This window comes from Ambystoma mexicanum, chromosome 5q, assembly GCF_040938575.1.
Source record: "Ambystoma mexicanum isolate Mex_15411 chromosome 5q, UKY_AmexF1_1, whole genome shotgun sequence".
NCBI classification, from domain to species: Eukaryota; Metazoa; Chordata; class Amphibia; order Caudata; family Ambystomatidae; genus Ambystoma; species Ambystoma mexicanum.
In genome coordinates this window covers 527,434,082-527,448,446 of record NC_090933.1, presented here as the reverse complement: position 1 = coordinate 527,448,446, position 14,365 = coordinate 527,434,082, and the positions used below count along the sequence as shown (strand labels likewise).

The following is a 14,365-nucleotide window of genomic DNA, read 5'->3' as shown; positions in this document are numbered from 1 at the left end:
AGGTCCCTGACAGCCAAGCAAGTGTGAGCCGAAGACTGTGCTTCAGCTCTGAAGCAGTGTATCGAGAGCCTTCGAGGAGGAGGGGAATTAGCTCAGATGGTAGAGCGCTCGCTTAGCATGCGAGAGGTAGCGGGATCGATGCCCGCATTCTCCAGCAAGACGCTTTTTCTTCATTTTCACTATTTTATTCAAAACTCACCAATCGTTGCAAATAAAGTCATGTGCTCGCTTCTGTTTTTTTTACTATCATCCTAAAAGTCTTCCGTCCACTTTCTGCTATCCCAAAGAGTCATCCGCGCGAGGGCCGGCAACAGGCGTGATACTGTGCAACAGTCGCATTGCATGGCATTGGTGACATATTCAGGAAATTCCACTTTGATGCCACCCAGGGCTGTTAACCTTTTATTTCATTTCAATACGATGCTTCGAATAATTGGTTCAAAGTGCGCAGCCTTTGCTCTTTTATTTCGTTTTCATCGGAGCAGGTCGGAGCTGGCAGAAGAGTGAGCCCTGTCTGCAGGAGCTCTGATTCCAGAAAGCATATTTTCCCTGTCTTTCTTACCACTCATCTGCGTCTCTTCGCTGACATGAGGGGTTGCTACACTCTGCAGTCTCCCGGCATTTAAAGTCTGCTACCAGCAGAGCACGTTCTGGACTTCACAGCGCCCAGCAAAGTACTAGCCTGCGCCCACCCCCTACTACCGCAAAAACCTTTTGCATGCTTTGGCAGAAGTGTGAACAAAATGCCACGAACCACCCCAGATGGGACTCGAACCCACAATCCCTGGCTTAGGAGGCCAGTGCCTTATCCATTAGGCCACTGGGGCCACTCGACAGAGAAGGGGAAAGTTCTTTCTTTTCCTCTTCTCTCACTGGAGTCACAGGTACTGACCCACTGAAAAGGGCAAGTTGGCTCACGTCCAAAGCTGCAGTGTCCCAGCACACGCGGGCAAAAGGCACCTGCTTGCACTCGGCTGGACACTTCCGCTTTATGGGACACACGATGGAAAGTGGACTCAATTCCCAGACCTAACTCTTACCTGTTTGGTATTCTGACGCTCGATTGTAAAATATGGCCAGCTGGTAAAAATGACAAAGGGCACTCCAGCGCTGGTCCTTTGGCTGCAGGCGGCGTGTCAGCGGCCTAAAACAGCAAGAAATAGCGAGAGAAATAAAGTGAGAAGCAAGCACCTTTTCAATTGGGCTCTCGGGTCTATGGGACTGGCGTGCAGCCTCTTGATCACAAGCGCAGGTCCAGCGTGAAAGGGCGTGGCAGTGGAGTCACTCTGCTATTAATACCTGGTTGGCCAATCCTCGTTGCAATGGATGGCCATCTGCAGCTTTACTTGTAGCTCCACTGAAGGTATTTTGTTTTGGGCAAAGGGGTGAGATTGTGATTTCCCCTGCGGCAGATGAAGAGAAAGGGCTTTATGCACTACAGGTCCCTGGACAGCCAAGCAAGTGTGAGCCGGAGACTGTGCTTCAGCTCTGAAGCAGTGTATCGAGAGCCTTCGAGGAGGAGGGGAATTAGCTCAGATGGTAGAGCGCTCGCTTAGCATGCGAGAGGTAGCGGGATCGATGCCCGCATTCTCCAGCAAGACGCTTTTTCTTCATTTTCACTATTTTATTCAAAACTCACCAATCGTCTCAAATAAAGGCATGTGCTCGCTTCTGTTTTTTTTTACTATCATCCTAAAAGTCTTCCGTCCACTTTCTGCTATCCCAAAGAGTCATCCGCGCGAGGGCCGGCAACAGGCGTGATACTGTGCAACAGGCGCATTGCATGGCATTGGTGACATATTCAGGAAATTCCACTTTGATGCCACCCAGGGCTGTTAACCTTTTATTTCATTTCAATACGATGCTTCGAATAATTGGTTCAAAGTGCGCAGCCTTTGCTCTTTTATTTCGTTTTCATCGGAGCAGGTCGGAGCTGGCACAAGAGTGAGCCCTGTCTGCAGGAGCTCTGATTCCAGAAAGCATATTTTCCCTGTCTTTCTTACCACTCATCTGCGTCTCTTCGCTGACATGAGGGGTTGCTACACTCTGCAGTCTCCCGGCATTTAAAGTCTGCTACCAGCAGAGCACGTTCTGGACTTCACAGCGCCCAGCAAAGTACTAGCCTGCGCCCACCCCCTACTACCGCAAAAACCTTTTGCATGCTTTGGCAGAAGTGTGAACAAAATGCCACGAACCACCCCAGATGGGACTCGAACCCACAATCCCTGGCTTAGGAGGCCAGTGCCTTATCCATTAGGCCACTGGGGCCACTCGACAGAAAAGGGGAAAGTTCTTTCTTTTCCTCTTCTCTCACTGGAGTCACAGGTACTGACCCACTGAAAAGGGCAAGTTGGCTCACGTCCAAAGCTGCAGTGTCCCAGCACACGCGGGCAAAAGGCACCTGCTTGCACTCGGCTGGACACTTCCGCTTTATGGGACACACGATGGAAAGTGGACTCAATTCCCAGACCTAACTCTTACCTGTTTGGTATTCTGACGCTCGATTGTAAAATATGGCCAGCTGGTAAAAATGACAAAGGGCACTCCAGCGCTGGTCCTTTGGCTGCAGGCGGCGTGTCAGCGGCCTAAAACAGCAAGAAATAGCGAGAGAAATAAAGTGAGAAGCAAGCACCTTTTCAATTGGGCTCTCGGGTCTATGGGACTGGCGTGCAGCCTCTTGATCACAAGCGCAGGTCCAGCGTGAAAGGGCGTGGGAGTGGAGTCACTCTGCTATTAATACCTGGTTGGCCAATCCTCATTGCAATGGATGGCCATCTGCAGCTTTACTTGTAGCTCCACTGAAGGTATTTTGTTTTGGGCAAAGGGGTGAGATTGTGATTTCCCCTGCGGCAGATGAAGAGAAAGGGCTTTATGCACTACAGGTCCCTGACAGCCAAGCAAGTGTGAGCCGGAGACTGTGCTTCAGCTCTGAAGCAGTGTATCGAGAGCCTTCGAGGAGGAGGGGAATTAGCTCAGATGGTAGAGCGCTCGCTTAGCATGCGAGAGGTAGCGGGATCGATGCCCGCATTCTCCAGCAAGACGCTTTTTCTTCATTTTCACTATTTTATTCAAAACTCACCAATCGTCGCAAATAAAGTCATGTGCTCGCTTCTGTTTTTTTTACTATCATCCTAAAAGTCTTCCGTCCACTTTCTGCTATCCCAAAGAGTCATCCGCGCGAGGGCCGGCAACAGGCGTGATACTGTGCAACAGTCGCATTGCATGGCATTGGTGACATATTCAGGAAATTCCACTTTGATGCCACCCAGGGCTGTTAACCTTTTATTTCATTTCAATACGATGCTTCGAATAATTGGTTCAAAGTGCGCAGCCTTTGCTCTTTTATTTCGTTTTCATCGGAGCAGGTCGGAGCTGGCAGAAGAGTGAGCCCTGTCTGCAGGAGCTCTGATTCCAGAAAGCATATTTTCCCTGTCTTTCTTACCACTCATCTGCGTCTCTTCGCTGACATGAGGGGTTGCTACACTCTGCAGTCTCCCGGCATTTAAAGTCTGCTACCAGCAGAGCACGTTCTGGACTTCACAGCGCCCAGCAAAGTACTAGCCTGCGCCCACCCCCTACTACCGCAAAAACCTTTTGCATGCTTTGGCAGAAGTGTGAACAAAATGCCACGAACCACCCCAGATGGGACTCGAACCCACAATCCCTGGCTTAGGAGGCCAGTGCCTTATCCATTAGGCCACTGGGGCCACTCGACAGAAAAGGGGAAAGTTCTTTCTTTTCCTCTTCTCTCACTGGAGTCACAGGTACTGACCCACTGAAAAGGGCAAGTTGGCTCACGTCCAAAGCTGCAGTGTCCCAGCACACGCGGGCAAAAGGCACCTGCTTGCACTCGGCTGGACACTTCCGCTTTATGGGACACACGATGGAAAGTGGACTCAATTCCCAGACCTAACTCTTACCTGTTTGGTATTCTGACGCTCGATTGTAAAATATGGCCAGCTGGTAAAAATGACAAAGGGCACTCCAGCGCTGGTCCTTTGGCTGCAGGCGGCGTGTCAGCGGCCTAAAACAGCAAGAAATAGCGAGAGAAATAAAGTGAGAAGCAAGCACCTTTTCAATTGGGCTCTCGGGTCTATGGGACTGGCGTGCAGCCTCTTGATCACAAGCGCAGGTCCAGCGTGAAAGGGCGTGGCAGTGGAGTCACTCTGCTATTAATACCTGGTTGGCCAATCCTCGTTGCAATGGATGGCCATCTGCAGCTTTACTTGTAGCTCCACTGAAGGTATTTTGTTTTGGGCAAAGGGGTGAGATTGTGATTTCCCCTGCGGCAGATGAAGAGAAAGGGCTTTATGCACTACAGGTCCCTGGACAGCCAAGCAAGTGTGAGCCGGAGACTGTGCTTCAGCTCTGAAGCAGTGTATCGAGAGCCTTCGAGGAGGAGGGGAATTAGCTCAGATGGTAGAGCGCTCGCTTAGCATGCGAGAGGTAGCGGGATCGATTCCCGCATTCTCCAGCAAAAGGCTTTTTCTTCATTTTCACTATTTTATTCAAAACTCACCAATCGTCTCAAATAAAGGCATGTGCTCGCTTCTGTTTTTTTTTACTATCATCCTAAAAGTCTTCCGTCCACTTTCTGCTATCCCAAAGAGTCATCCGCGCGAGGGCCGGCAACAGGCGTGATACTGTGCAACAGGCGCATTGCATGGCATTGGTGACATATTCAGGAAATTCCACTTTGATGCCACCCAGGGCTGTTAACCTTTTATTTCATTTCAATACGATGCTTCGAATAATTGGTTCAAAGTGCGCAGCCTTTGCTCTTTTATTTCGTTTTCATCGGAGCAGGTCGGAGCTGGCACAAGAGTGAGCCCTGTCTGCAGGAGCTCTGATTCCAGAAAGCATATTTTCCCTGTCTTTCTTACCACTCATCTGTGTCTCTTCGCTGACATGAGGGGTTGCTACACTCTGCAGTCTCCCGGCATTTAAAGTCTGCTACCAGCAGAGCACGTTCTGGACTTCACAGCGCCCAGCAAAGTACTAGCCTGCGCCCACCCCCTACTACCGCAAAAACCTTTTGCATGCTTTGGCAGAAGTGTGAACAAAATGCCACGAACCACCCCAGATGGGACTCGAACCCACAATCCCTGGCTTAGGAGGCCAGTGCCTTATCCATTAGGCCACTGGGGCCACTCGACAGAAAAGGGGAAAGTTCTTTCTTTTCCTCTTCTCTCACTGGAGTCACAGGTACTGGCCCACTGAAAAGGGCAAGTTGGCTCACGTCCAAAGCTGCAGTGTCCCAGCACACGCGGGCAAAAGGCACCTGCTTGCACTCGGCTGGACACTTCCGCTTTATGGGACACACGATGGAAAGTGGACTCAATTCCCAGACCTAACTCTTACCTGTTTGGTATTCAAACGCTCGATTGTAAAATATGGCCAGCTGGTAAAAATGACAAAGGGCACTCCAGCGCTGGTCCTTTGGCTGCAGGCGGCGTGTCAGCGGCCTAAAACAGCAAGAAATAGCGAGAGAAATAAAGTGAGAAGCAAGCACCTTTTCAATTGGGCTCTCGGGTCTATGGGACTGGCGTGCAGCCTCTTGATCACAAGCGCAGGTCCAGCGTGAAAGGGCGTGGCAGTGGAGTCACTCTGCTATTAATACCTGGTTGGCCAATCCTCGTTGCAATGGATGGCCATCTGCAGCTTTACTTGTAGCTCCACTGAAGGTATTTTGTTTTGGGCAAAGGGGTGAGATTGTGATTTCCCCTGCGGCAGATGAAGAGAAAGGGCTTTATGCACTACAGGTCCCTGACAGCCAAGCAAGTGTGAGCCGGAGACTGTGCTTCAGCTCTGAAGCAGTGTATCGAGAGCCTTCGAGGAGGAGGGGAATTAGCTCAGATGGTAGAGCGCTCGCTTAGCATGCGAGAGGTAGCGGGATCGATGCCCGCATTCTCCAGCAAAACGCTTTTTCTTCATTTTCACTATTTTATTCAAAACTCACCAATCGTCGCAAATAAAGTCATGTGCTCGCTTCTGTTTTTTTTACTATCATCCTAAAAGTCTTCCGTCCACTTTCTGCTATCCCAAAGAGTCATCCGCGCGAGGGCCGGCAACAGGCGTGATACTGTGCAACAGGCGCATTGCATGGCATTGGTGACATATTCAGGAAATTCCACTTTGATGCCACCCAGGGCTGTTAACCTTTTATTTCATTTCAATACGATGCTTCGAATAATTGGTTCAAAGTGCGCAGCCTTTGCTCTTTTATTTCGTTTTCATCGGAGCAGGTCGGAGCTGGCACAAGAGTGAGCCCTGTCTGCAGGAGCTCTGATTCCAGAAAGCATATTTTCCCTGTCTTTCTTACCACTCATCTGTGTCTCTTCGCTGACATGAGGGGTTGCTACACTCTGCAGTCTCCCGGCATTTAAAGTCTGCTACCAGCAGAGCACGTTCTGGACTTCACAGCGCCCAGCAAAGTACTAGCCTGCGCCCACCCCCTACTACCGCAAAAACCTTTTGCATGCTTTGGCAGAAGTGTGAACAAAATGCCACGAACCACCCCAGATGGGACTCGAACCCACAATCCCTGGCTTAGGAGGCCAGTGCCTTATCCATTAGGCCACTGGGGCCACTCGACAGAAAAGGGGAAAGTTCTTTCTTTTCCTCTTCTCTCACTGGAGTCACAGGTACTGACCCACTGAAAAGGGCAAGTTGGCTCACGTCCAAAGCTGCAGTGTCCCAGCACACGCGGGCAAAAGGCACCTGCTTGCACTCGGCTGGACACTTCCGCTTTATGGGACACACGATGGAAAGTGGACTCAATTCCCAGACCTAACTCTTACCTGTTTGGTATTCTGACGCTCGATTGTAAAATATGGCCAGCTGGTAAAAATGACAAAGGGCACTCCAGCGCTGGTCCTTTGGCTGCAGGCGGCGTGTCAGCGGCCTAAAACAGCAAGAAATAGCGAGAGAAATAAAGTGAGAAGCAAGCACCTTTTCAATTGGGCTCTCGGGTCTATGGGACTGGCGTGCAGCCTCTTGATCACAAGCGCAGGTCCAGCGTGAAAGGGCGTGGCAGTGGAGTCACTCTGCTATTAATACCTGGTTGGCCAATCCTCGTTGCAATGGATGGCCATCTGCAGCTTTACTTGTAGCTCCACTGAAGGTATTTTGTTTTGGGCAAAGGGGTGAGATTGTGATTTCCCCTGCGGCAGATGAAGAGAAAGGGCTTTATGCACTACAGGTCCCTGGACAGCCAAGCAAGTGTGAGCCGGAGACTGTGCTTCAGCTCTGAAGCAGTGTATCGAGAGCCTTCGAGGAGGAGGGGAATTAGCTCAGATGGTAGAGCGCTCGCTTAGCATGCGAGAGGTAGCGGGATCGATGCCCGCATTCTCCAGCAAAACGCTTTTTCTTCATTTTCACTATTTTATTCAAAACTCACCAATCGTCTCAAATAAAGGCATGTGCTCGCTTCTGTTTTTTTTTACTATCATCCTAAAAGTCTTCCGTCCACTTTCTGCTATCCCAAAGAGTCATCCGCGCGAGGGCCGGCAACAGGCGTGATACTGTGCAACAGGCGCATTGCATGGCATTGGTGACATATTCAGGAAATTCCACTTTGATGCCACCCAGGGCTGTTAACCTTTTATTTCATTTCAATACGATGCTTCGAATAATTGGTTCAAAGTGCGCAGCCTTTGCTCTTTTATTTCGTTTTCATCGGAGCAGGTCGGAGCTGGCACAAGAGTGAGCCCTGTCTGCAGGAGCTCTGATTCCAGAAAGCATATTTTCCCTGTCTTTCTTACCACTCATCTGTGTCTCTTCGCTGACATGAGGGGTTGCTACACTCTGCAGTCTCCCGGCATTTAAAGTCTGCTACCAGCAGAGCACGTTCTGGACTTCACAGCGCCCAGCAAAGTACTAGCCTGCGCCCACCCCCTACTACCGCAAAAACCTTTTGCATGATTTGGCAGAAGTGTGAACAAAATGCCACGAACCACCCCAGATGGGACTCGAACCCACAATCCCTGGCTTAGGAGGCCAGTGCCTTATCCATTAGGCCACTGGGGCCACTCGACAGAAAAGGGGAAAGTTCTTTCTTTTCCTCTTCTCTCACTGGAGTCACAGGTACTGGCCCACTGAAAAGGGCAAGTTGGCTCACGTCCAAAGCTGCAGTGTCCCAGCACACGCGGGCAAAAGGCACCTGCTTGCACTCGGCTGGACACTTCCGCTTTATGGGACACACGATGGAAAGTGGACTCAATTCCCAGACCTAACTCTTACCTGTTTGGTATTCAAACGCTCGATTGTAAAATATGGCCAGCTGGTAAAAATGACAAAGGGCACTCCAGCGCTGGTCCTTTGGCTGCAGGCGGCGTGTCAGCGGCCTAAAACAGCAAGAAATAGCGAGAGAAATAAAGTGAGAAGCAAGCACCTTTTCAATTGGGCTCTCGGGTCTATGGGACTGGCGTGCAGCCTCTTGATCACAAGCGCAGGTCCAGCGTGAAAGGGCGTGGCAGTGGAGTCACTCTGCTATTAATACCTGGTTGGCCAATCCTCGTTGCAATGGATGGCCATCTGCAGCTTTACTTGTAGCTCCACTGAAGGTATTTTGTTTTGGGCAAAGGGGTGAGATTGTGATTTCCCCTGCGGCAGATGAAGAGAAAGGGCTTTATGCACTACAGGTCCCTGGACAGCCAAGCAAGTGTGAGCCGGAGACTGTGCTTCAGCTCTGAAGCAGTGTATAGAGAGCCTTCGAGGAGGAGGGGAATTAGCTCAGATGGTAGAGCGCTCGCTTAGCATGCGAGAGGTAGCGGGATCGATGCCCGCATTCTCCAGCAAAACGCTTTTTCTTCATTTTCACTATTTTATTCAAAACTCACCAATCGTCTCAAATAAAGGCATGTGCTCGCTTCTGTTTTTTTTTACTATCATCCTAAAAGTCTTCCGTCCACTTTCTGCTATCCCAAAGAGTCATCCGCGCGAGGGCCGGCAACAGGCGTGATACTGTGCAACAGGCGCATTGCATGGCATTGGTGACATATTCAGGAAATTCCACTTTGATGCCACCCAGGGCTGTTAACCTTTTATTTCATTTCAATACGATGCTTCGAATAATTGGTTCAAAGTGCGCAGCCTTTGCTCTTTTATTTCGTTTTCATCGGAGCAGGTCGGAGCTGGCAGAAGAGTGAGCCCTGTCTGCAGGAGTTCTGATTCCAGAAAGCATATTTTCCCTGTCTTTCTTACCACTCATCTGTGTCTCTTCGCTGACATGAGGGGTTGCTACACTCTGCAGTCTCCCGGCATTTAAAGTCTGCTACCAGCAGAGCACGTTCTGGACTTCACAGCGCCCAGCAAAGTACTAGCCTGCGCCCACCCCCTACTACCGCAAAAACCTTTTGCATGCTTTGGCAGAAGTGTGAACAAAATGCCACGAACCACCCCAGATGGGACTCGAACCCACAATCCCTGGCTTAGGAGGCCAGTGCCTTATCCATTAGGCCACTGGGGCCACTCGACAGAAAAGGGGAAAGTTCTTTCTTTTCCTCTTCTCTCACTGGAGTCACAGGTACTGGCCCACTGAAAAGGGCAAGTTGGCTCACGTCCAAAGCTGCAGTGTCCCAGCACACGCGGGCAAAAGGCACCTGCTTGCACTCGGCTGGACACTTCCGCTTTATGGGACACACGATGGAAAGTGGACTCAATTCCCAGACCTAACTCTTACCTGTTTGGTATTCGAACGCTCGATTGTAAAATATGGCCAGCTGGTAAAAATGACAAAGGGCACTCCAGCGCTGGTCCTTTGGCTGCAGGCGGCGTGTCAGCGGCCTAAAACAGCAAGAAATAGCGAGAGAAATAAAGTGAGAAGCAAGCACCTTTTCAATTGGGCTCTCGGGTCTATGGGACTGGCGTGCAGCCTCTTGATCACAAGCGCAGGTCCAGCGTGAAAGGGCGTGGCAGTGGAGTCACTCTGCTATTAATACCTGGTTGGCCAATCCTCGTTGCAATGGATGGCCATCTGCAGCTTTACTTGTAGCTCCACTGAAGGTATTTTGTTTTGGGCAAAGGGATGAGATTGTGATTTCCCCTGCGGCAGATGAAGAGAAAGGGCTTTATGCACTACAGGTCCCTGGACAGCCAAGCAAGTGTGAGCCGGAGACTGTGCTTCAGCTCTGAAGCAGTGTATCGAGAGCCTTCGAGGAGGAGGGGAATTAGCTCAGATGGTAGAGCGCTCGCTTAGCATGCGAGAGGTAGCGGGATCGATGCCCGCATTCTCCAGCAAGACGCTTTTTCTTCATTTTCACTATTTTATTCAAAACTCACCAATCGTCGCAAATAAAGTCATGTGCTCGCTTCTGTTTTTTTTACTATCATCCTAAAAGTCTTCCGTCCACTTTCTGCTATCCCAAAGAGTCATCCGCGCGAGGGCCGGCAACAGGCGTGATACTGTGCAACAGTCGCATTGCATGGCATTGGTGACATATTCAGGAAATTCCACTTTGATGCCACCCAGGGCTGTTAACCTTTTATTTCATTTCAATACGATGCTTCGAATAATTGGTTCAAAGTGCGCAGCCTTTGCTCTTTTATTTCGTTTTCATCGGAGCAGGTCGGAGCTGGCAGAAGAGTGAGCCCTGTCTGCAGGAGCTCTGATTCCAGAAAGCATATTTTCCCTGTCTTTCTTACCACTCATCTGCGTCTCTTCGCTGACATGAGGGGTTGCTACACTCTGCAGTCTCCCGGCATTTAAAGTCTGCTACCAGCAGAGCACGTTCTGGACTTCACAGCGCCCAGCAAAGTACTAGCCTGCGCCCACCCCCTACTACCGCAAAAACCTTTTGCATGCTTTGGCAGAAGTGTGAACAAAATGCCACGAACCACCCCAGATGGGACTCGAACCCACAATCCCTGGCTTAGGAGGCCAGTGCCTTATCCATTAGGCCACTGGGGCCACTCGACAGAAAAGGGGAAAGTTCTTTCTTTTCCTCTTCTCTCACTGGAGTCACAGGTACTGACCCACTGAAAAGGGCAAGTTGGCTCACGTCCAAAGCTGCAGTGTCCCAGCACACGCGGGCAAAAGGCACCTGCTTGCACTCGGCTGGACACTTCCGCTTTATGGGACACACGATGGAAAGTGGACTCAATTCCCAGACCTAACTCTTACCTGTTTGGTATTCTGACGCTCGATTGTAAAATATGGCCAGCTGGTAAAAATGACAAAGGGCACTCCAGCGCTGGTCCTTTGGCTGCAGGCGGCGTGTCAGCGGCCTAAAACAGCAAGAAATAGCGAGAGAAATAAAGTGAGAAGCAAGCACCTTTTCAATTGGGCTCTCGGGTCTATGGGACTGGCGTGCAGCCTCTTGATCACAAGCGCAGGTCCAGCGTGAAAGGGCGTGGCAGTGGAGTCACTCTGCTATTAATACCTGGTTGGCCAATCCTCGTTGCAATGGATGGCCATCTGCAGCTTTACTTGTAGCTCCACTGAAGGTATTTTGTTTTGGGCAAAGGGGTGAGATTGTGATTTCCCCTGCGGCAGATGAAGAGAAAGGGCTTTATGCACTACAGGTCCCTGGACAGCCAAGCAAGTGTGAGCCGGAGACTGTGCTTCAGCTCTGAAGCAGTGTATCGAGAGCCTTCGAGGAGGAGGGGAATTAGCTCAGATGGTAGAGCGCTCGCTTAGCATGCGAGAGGTAGCGGGATCGATGCCCGCATTCTCCAGCAAAACGCTTTTTCTTCATTTTCACTATTTTATTCAAAACTCACCAATCGTCTCAAATAAAGGCATGTGCTCGCTTCTGTTTTTTTTTACTATCATCCTAAAAGTCTTCCGTCCACTTTCTGCTATCCCAAAGAGTCATCCGCGCGAGGGCCGGCAACAGGCGTGATACTGTGCAACAGGCGCATTGCATGGCATTGGTGACATATTCAGGAAATTCCACTTTGATGCCACCCAGGGCTGTTAACCTTTTATTTCATTTCAATACGATGCTTCGAATAATTGGTTCAAAGTGCGCAGCCTTTGCTCTTTTATTTCGTTTTCATCGGAGCAGGTCGGAGCTGGCACAAGAGTGAGCCCTGTCTGCAGGAGCTCTGATTCCAGAAAGCATATTTTCCCTGTCTTTCTTACCACTCATCTGTGTCTCTTCGCTGACATGAGGGGTTGCTACACTCTGCAGTCTCCCGGCATTTAAAGTCTGCTACCAGCAGAGCACGTTCTGGACTTCACAGCGCCCAGCAAAGTACTAGCCTGCGCCCACCCCCTACTACCGCAAAAACCTTTTGCATGCTTTGGCAGAAGTGTGAACAAAATGCCACGAACCACCCCAGATGGGACTCGAACCCACAATCCCTGGCTTAGGAGGCCAGTGCCTTATCCATTAGGCCACTGGGGCCACTCGACAGAAAAGGGGAAAGTTCTTTCTTTTCCTCTTCTCTCACTGGAGTCACAGGTACTGGCCCACTGAAAAGGGCAAGTTGGCTCACGTCCAAAGCTGCAGTGTCCCAGCACACGCGGGCAAAAGGCACCTGCTTGCACTCGGCTGGACACTTCCGCTTTATGGGACACACGATGGAAAGTGGACTCAATTCCCAGACCTAACTCTTACCTGTTTGGTATTCAAACGCTCGATTGTAAAATATGGCCAGCTGGTAAAAATGACAAAGGGCACTCCAGCGCTGGTCCTTTGGCTGCAGGCGGCGTGTCAGCGGCCTAAAACAGCAAGAAATAGCGAGAGAAATAAAGTGAGAAGCAAGCACCTTTTCAATTGGGCTCTCGGGTCTATGGGACTGGCGTGCAGCCTCTTGATCACAAGCGCAGGTCCAGCGTGAAAGGGCGTGGCAGTGGAGTCACTCTGCTATTAATACCTGGTTGGCCAATCCTCGTTGCAATGGATGGCCATCTGCAGCTTTACTTGTAGCTCCACTGAAGGTATTTTGTTTTGGGCAAAGGGGTGAGATTGTGATTTCCCCTGCGGCAGATGAAGAGAAAGGGCTTTATGCACTACAGGTCCCTGACAGCCAAGCAAGTGTGAGCCGGAGACTGTGCTTCAGCTCTGAAGCAGTGTATCGAGAGCCTTCGAGGAGGAGGGGAATTAGCTCAGATGGTAGAGCGCTCGGGTAGCATGCGAGAGGTAGCGGGATCGATGCCCGCATTCTCCAGCAAAACGCTTTTTCTTCATTTTCACTATTTTATTCAAAACTCACCAATCGTCGCAAATAAAGTCATGTGCTCGCTTCTGTTTTTTTTACTATCATCCTAAAAGTCTTCCGTCCACTTTCTGCTATCCCAAAGAGTCATCCGCGCGAGGGCCGGCAACAGGCGTGATACTGTGCAACAGGCGCATTGCATGGCATTGGTGACATATTCAGGAAATTCCACTTTGATGCCACCCAGGGCTGTTAACCTTTTATTTCATTTCAATACGATGCTTCGAATAATTGGTTCAAAGTGCGCAGCCTTTGCTCTTTTATTTCGTTTTCATCGGAGCAGGTCGGAGCTGGCACAAGAGTGAGCCCTGTCTGCAGGAGCTCTGATTCCAGAAAGCATATTTTCCCTGTCTTTCTTACCACTCATCTGTGTCTCTTCGCTGACATGAGGGGTTGCTACACTCTGCAGTCTCCCGGCATTTAAAGTCTGCTACCAGCAGAGCACGTTCTGGACTTCACAGCGCCCAGCAAAGTACTAGCCTGCGCCCACCCCCTACTACCGCAAAAACCTTTTGCATGCTTTGGCAGAAGTGTGAACAAAATGCCACGAACCACCCCAGATGGGACTCGAACCCACAATCCCTGGCTTAGGAGGCCAGTGCCTTATCCATTAGGCCACTGGGGCCACTCGACAGAAAAGGGGAAAGTTCTTTCTTTTCCTCTTCTCTCACTGGAGTCACAGGTACTGACCCACTGAAAAGGGCAAGTTGGCTCACGTCCAAAGCTGCAGTGTCCCAGCACACGCGGGCAAAAGGCACCTGCTTGCACTCGGCTGGACACTTCCGCTTTATGGGACACACGATGGAAAGTGGACTCAATTCCCAGACCTAACTCTTACCTGTTTGGTATTCTGACGCTCGATTGTAAAATATGGCCAGCTGGTAAAAATGACAAAGGGCACTCCAGCGCTGGTCCTTTGGCTGCAGGCGGCGTGTCAGCGGCCTAAAACAGCAAGAAATAGCGAGAGAAATAAAGTGAGAAGCAAGCACCTTTTCAATTGGGCTCTCGGGTCTATGGGACTGGCGTGCAGCCTCTTGATCACAAGCGCAGGTCCAGCGTGAAAGGGCGTGGCAGTGGAGTCACTCTGCTATTAATACCTGGTTGGCCAATCCTCGTTGCAATGGATGGCCATCTGCAGCTTTACTTGTAGCTCCACTGAAGGTATTTTGTTTTGGGCAAAGGGGTGAGATTGTGATTTCCC

General features: G+C 50.4%; 19 non-coding genes across 19 annotated transcripts; 9 read left to right on the top strand and 10 right to left on the bottom strand.

The window, feature by feature from the left end:
• Positions 1-81: 81 nt before the first annotated feature.
• Positions 82-154, top strand: TRNAA-AGC (transfer RNA alanine (anticodon AGC)). The gene has a single exon. It is a non-coding gene; the product is annotated as a tRNA-Ala (tRNA).
• Positions 155-754: 600 nt separating this feature from the next.
• TRNAR-CCU (transfer RNA arginine (anticodon CCU)) lies at positions 755-827 on the bottom strand. The gene has a single exon. It is a non-coding gene; the product is annotated as a tRNA-Arg (tRNA).
• A 694-nt stretch (positions 828-1,521) lies between these two features.
• Positions 1,522-1,594, top strand: TRNAA-AGC (transfer RNA alanine (anticodon AGC)). The gene has a single exon. It is a non-coding gene; the product is annotated as a tRNA-Ala (tRNA).
• A 601-nt stretch (positions 1,595-2,195) lies between these two features.
• Positions 2,196-2,268, bottom strand: TRNAR-CCU (transfer RNA arginine (anticodon CCU)). The gene has a single exon. It is a non-coding gene; the product is annotated as a tRNA-Arg (tRNA).
• A 693-nt stretch (positions 2,269-2,961) lies between these two features.
• On the top strand, positions 2,962-3,034 carry TRNAA-AGC (transfer RNA alanine (anticodon AGC)). The gene has a single exon. It is a non-coding gene; the product is annotated as a tRNA-Ala (tRNA).
• A 600-nt stretch (positions 3,035-3,634) lies between these two features.
• TRNAR-CCU (transfer RNA arginine (anticodon CCU)) lies at positions 3,635-3,707 on the bottom strand. The gene has a single exon. It is a non-coding gene; the product is annotated as a tRNA-Arg (tRNA).
• Positions 3,708-4,401: 694 nt separating this feature from the next.
• On the top strand, positions 4,402-4,474 carry TRNAA-AGC (transfer RNA alanine (anticodon AGC)). Its single transcript has one exon. It is a non-coding gene; the product is annotated as a tRNA-Ala (tRNA).
• A 601-nt stretch (positions 4,475-5,075) lies between these two features.
• On the bottom strand, positions 5,076-5,148 carry TRNAR-CCU (transfer RNA arginine (anticodon CCU)). The gene has a single exon. It is a non-coding gene; the product is annotated as a tRNA-Arg (tRNA).
• A 693-nt stretch (positions 5,149-5,841) lies between these two features.
• TRNAA-AGC (transfer RNA alanine (anticodon AGC)) lies at positions 5,842-5,914 on the top strand. Its single transcript has one exon. It is a non-coding gene; the product is annotated as a tRNA-Ala (tRNA).
• Positions 5,915-6,514: 600 nt separating this feature from the next.
• TRNAR-CCU (transfer RNA arginine (anticodon CCU)) lies at positions 6,515-6,587 on the bottom strand. The gene has a single exon. It is a non-coding gene; the product is annotated as a tRNA-Arg (tRNA).
• Positions 6,588-7,281: 694 nt separating this feature from the next.
• TRNAA-AGC (transfer RNA alanine (anticodon AGC)) lies at positions 7,282-7,354 on the top strand. The gene has a single exon. It is a non-coding gene; the product is annotated as a tRNA-Ala (tRNA).
• Positions 7,355-7,955: 601 nt separating this feature from the next.
• Positions 7,956-8,028, bottom strand: TRNAR-CCU (transfer RNA arginine (anticodon CCU)). The gene has a single exon. It is a non-coding gene; the product is annotated as a tRNA-Arg (tRNA).
• Positions 8,029-8,722: 694 nt separating this feature from the next.
• On the top strand, positions 8,723-8,795 carry TRNAA-AGC (transfer RNA alanine (anticodon AGC)). The gene has a single exon. It is a non-coding gene; the product is annotated as a tRNA-Ala (tRNA).
• Positions 8,796-9,396: 601 nt separating this feature from the next.
• TRNAR-CCU (transfer RNA arginine (anticodon CCU)) lies at positions 9,397-9,469 on the bottom strand. The gene has a single exon. It is a non-coding gene; the product is annotated as a tRNA-Arg (tRNA).
• A 694-nt stretch (positions 9,470-10,163) lies between these two features.
• Positions 10,164-10,236, top strand: TRNAA-AGC (transfer RNA alanine (anticodon AGC)). Its single transcript has one exon. It is a non-coding gene; the product is annotated as a tRNA-Ala (tRNA).
• A 600-nt stretch (positions 10,237-10,836) lies between these two features.
• Positions 10,837-10,909, bottom strand: TRNAR-CCU (transfer RNA arginine (anticodon CCU)). The gene has a single exon. It is a non-coding gene; the product is annotated as a tRNA-Arg (tRNA).
• Positions 10,910-11,603: 694 nt separating this feature from the next.
• On the top strand, positions 11,604-11,676 carry TRNAA-AGC (transfer RNA alanine (anticodon AGC)). Its single transcript has one exon. It is a non-coding gene; the product is annotated as a tRNA-Ala (tRNA).
• Positions 11,677-12,277: 601 nt separating this feature from the next.
• On the bottom strand, positions 12,278-12,350 carry TRNAR-CCU (transfer RNA arginine (anticodon CCU)). Its single transcript has one exon. It is a non-coding gene; the product is annotated as a tRNA-Arg (tRNA).
• Positions 12,351-13,716: 1,366 nt separating this feature from the next.
• TRNAR-CCU (transfer RNA arginine (anticodon CCU)) lies at positions 13,717-13,789 on the bottom strand. The gene has a single exon. It is a non-coding gene; the product is annotated as a tRNA-Arg (tRNA).
• Positions 13,790-14,365: the final 576 nt, after the last annotated feature.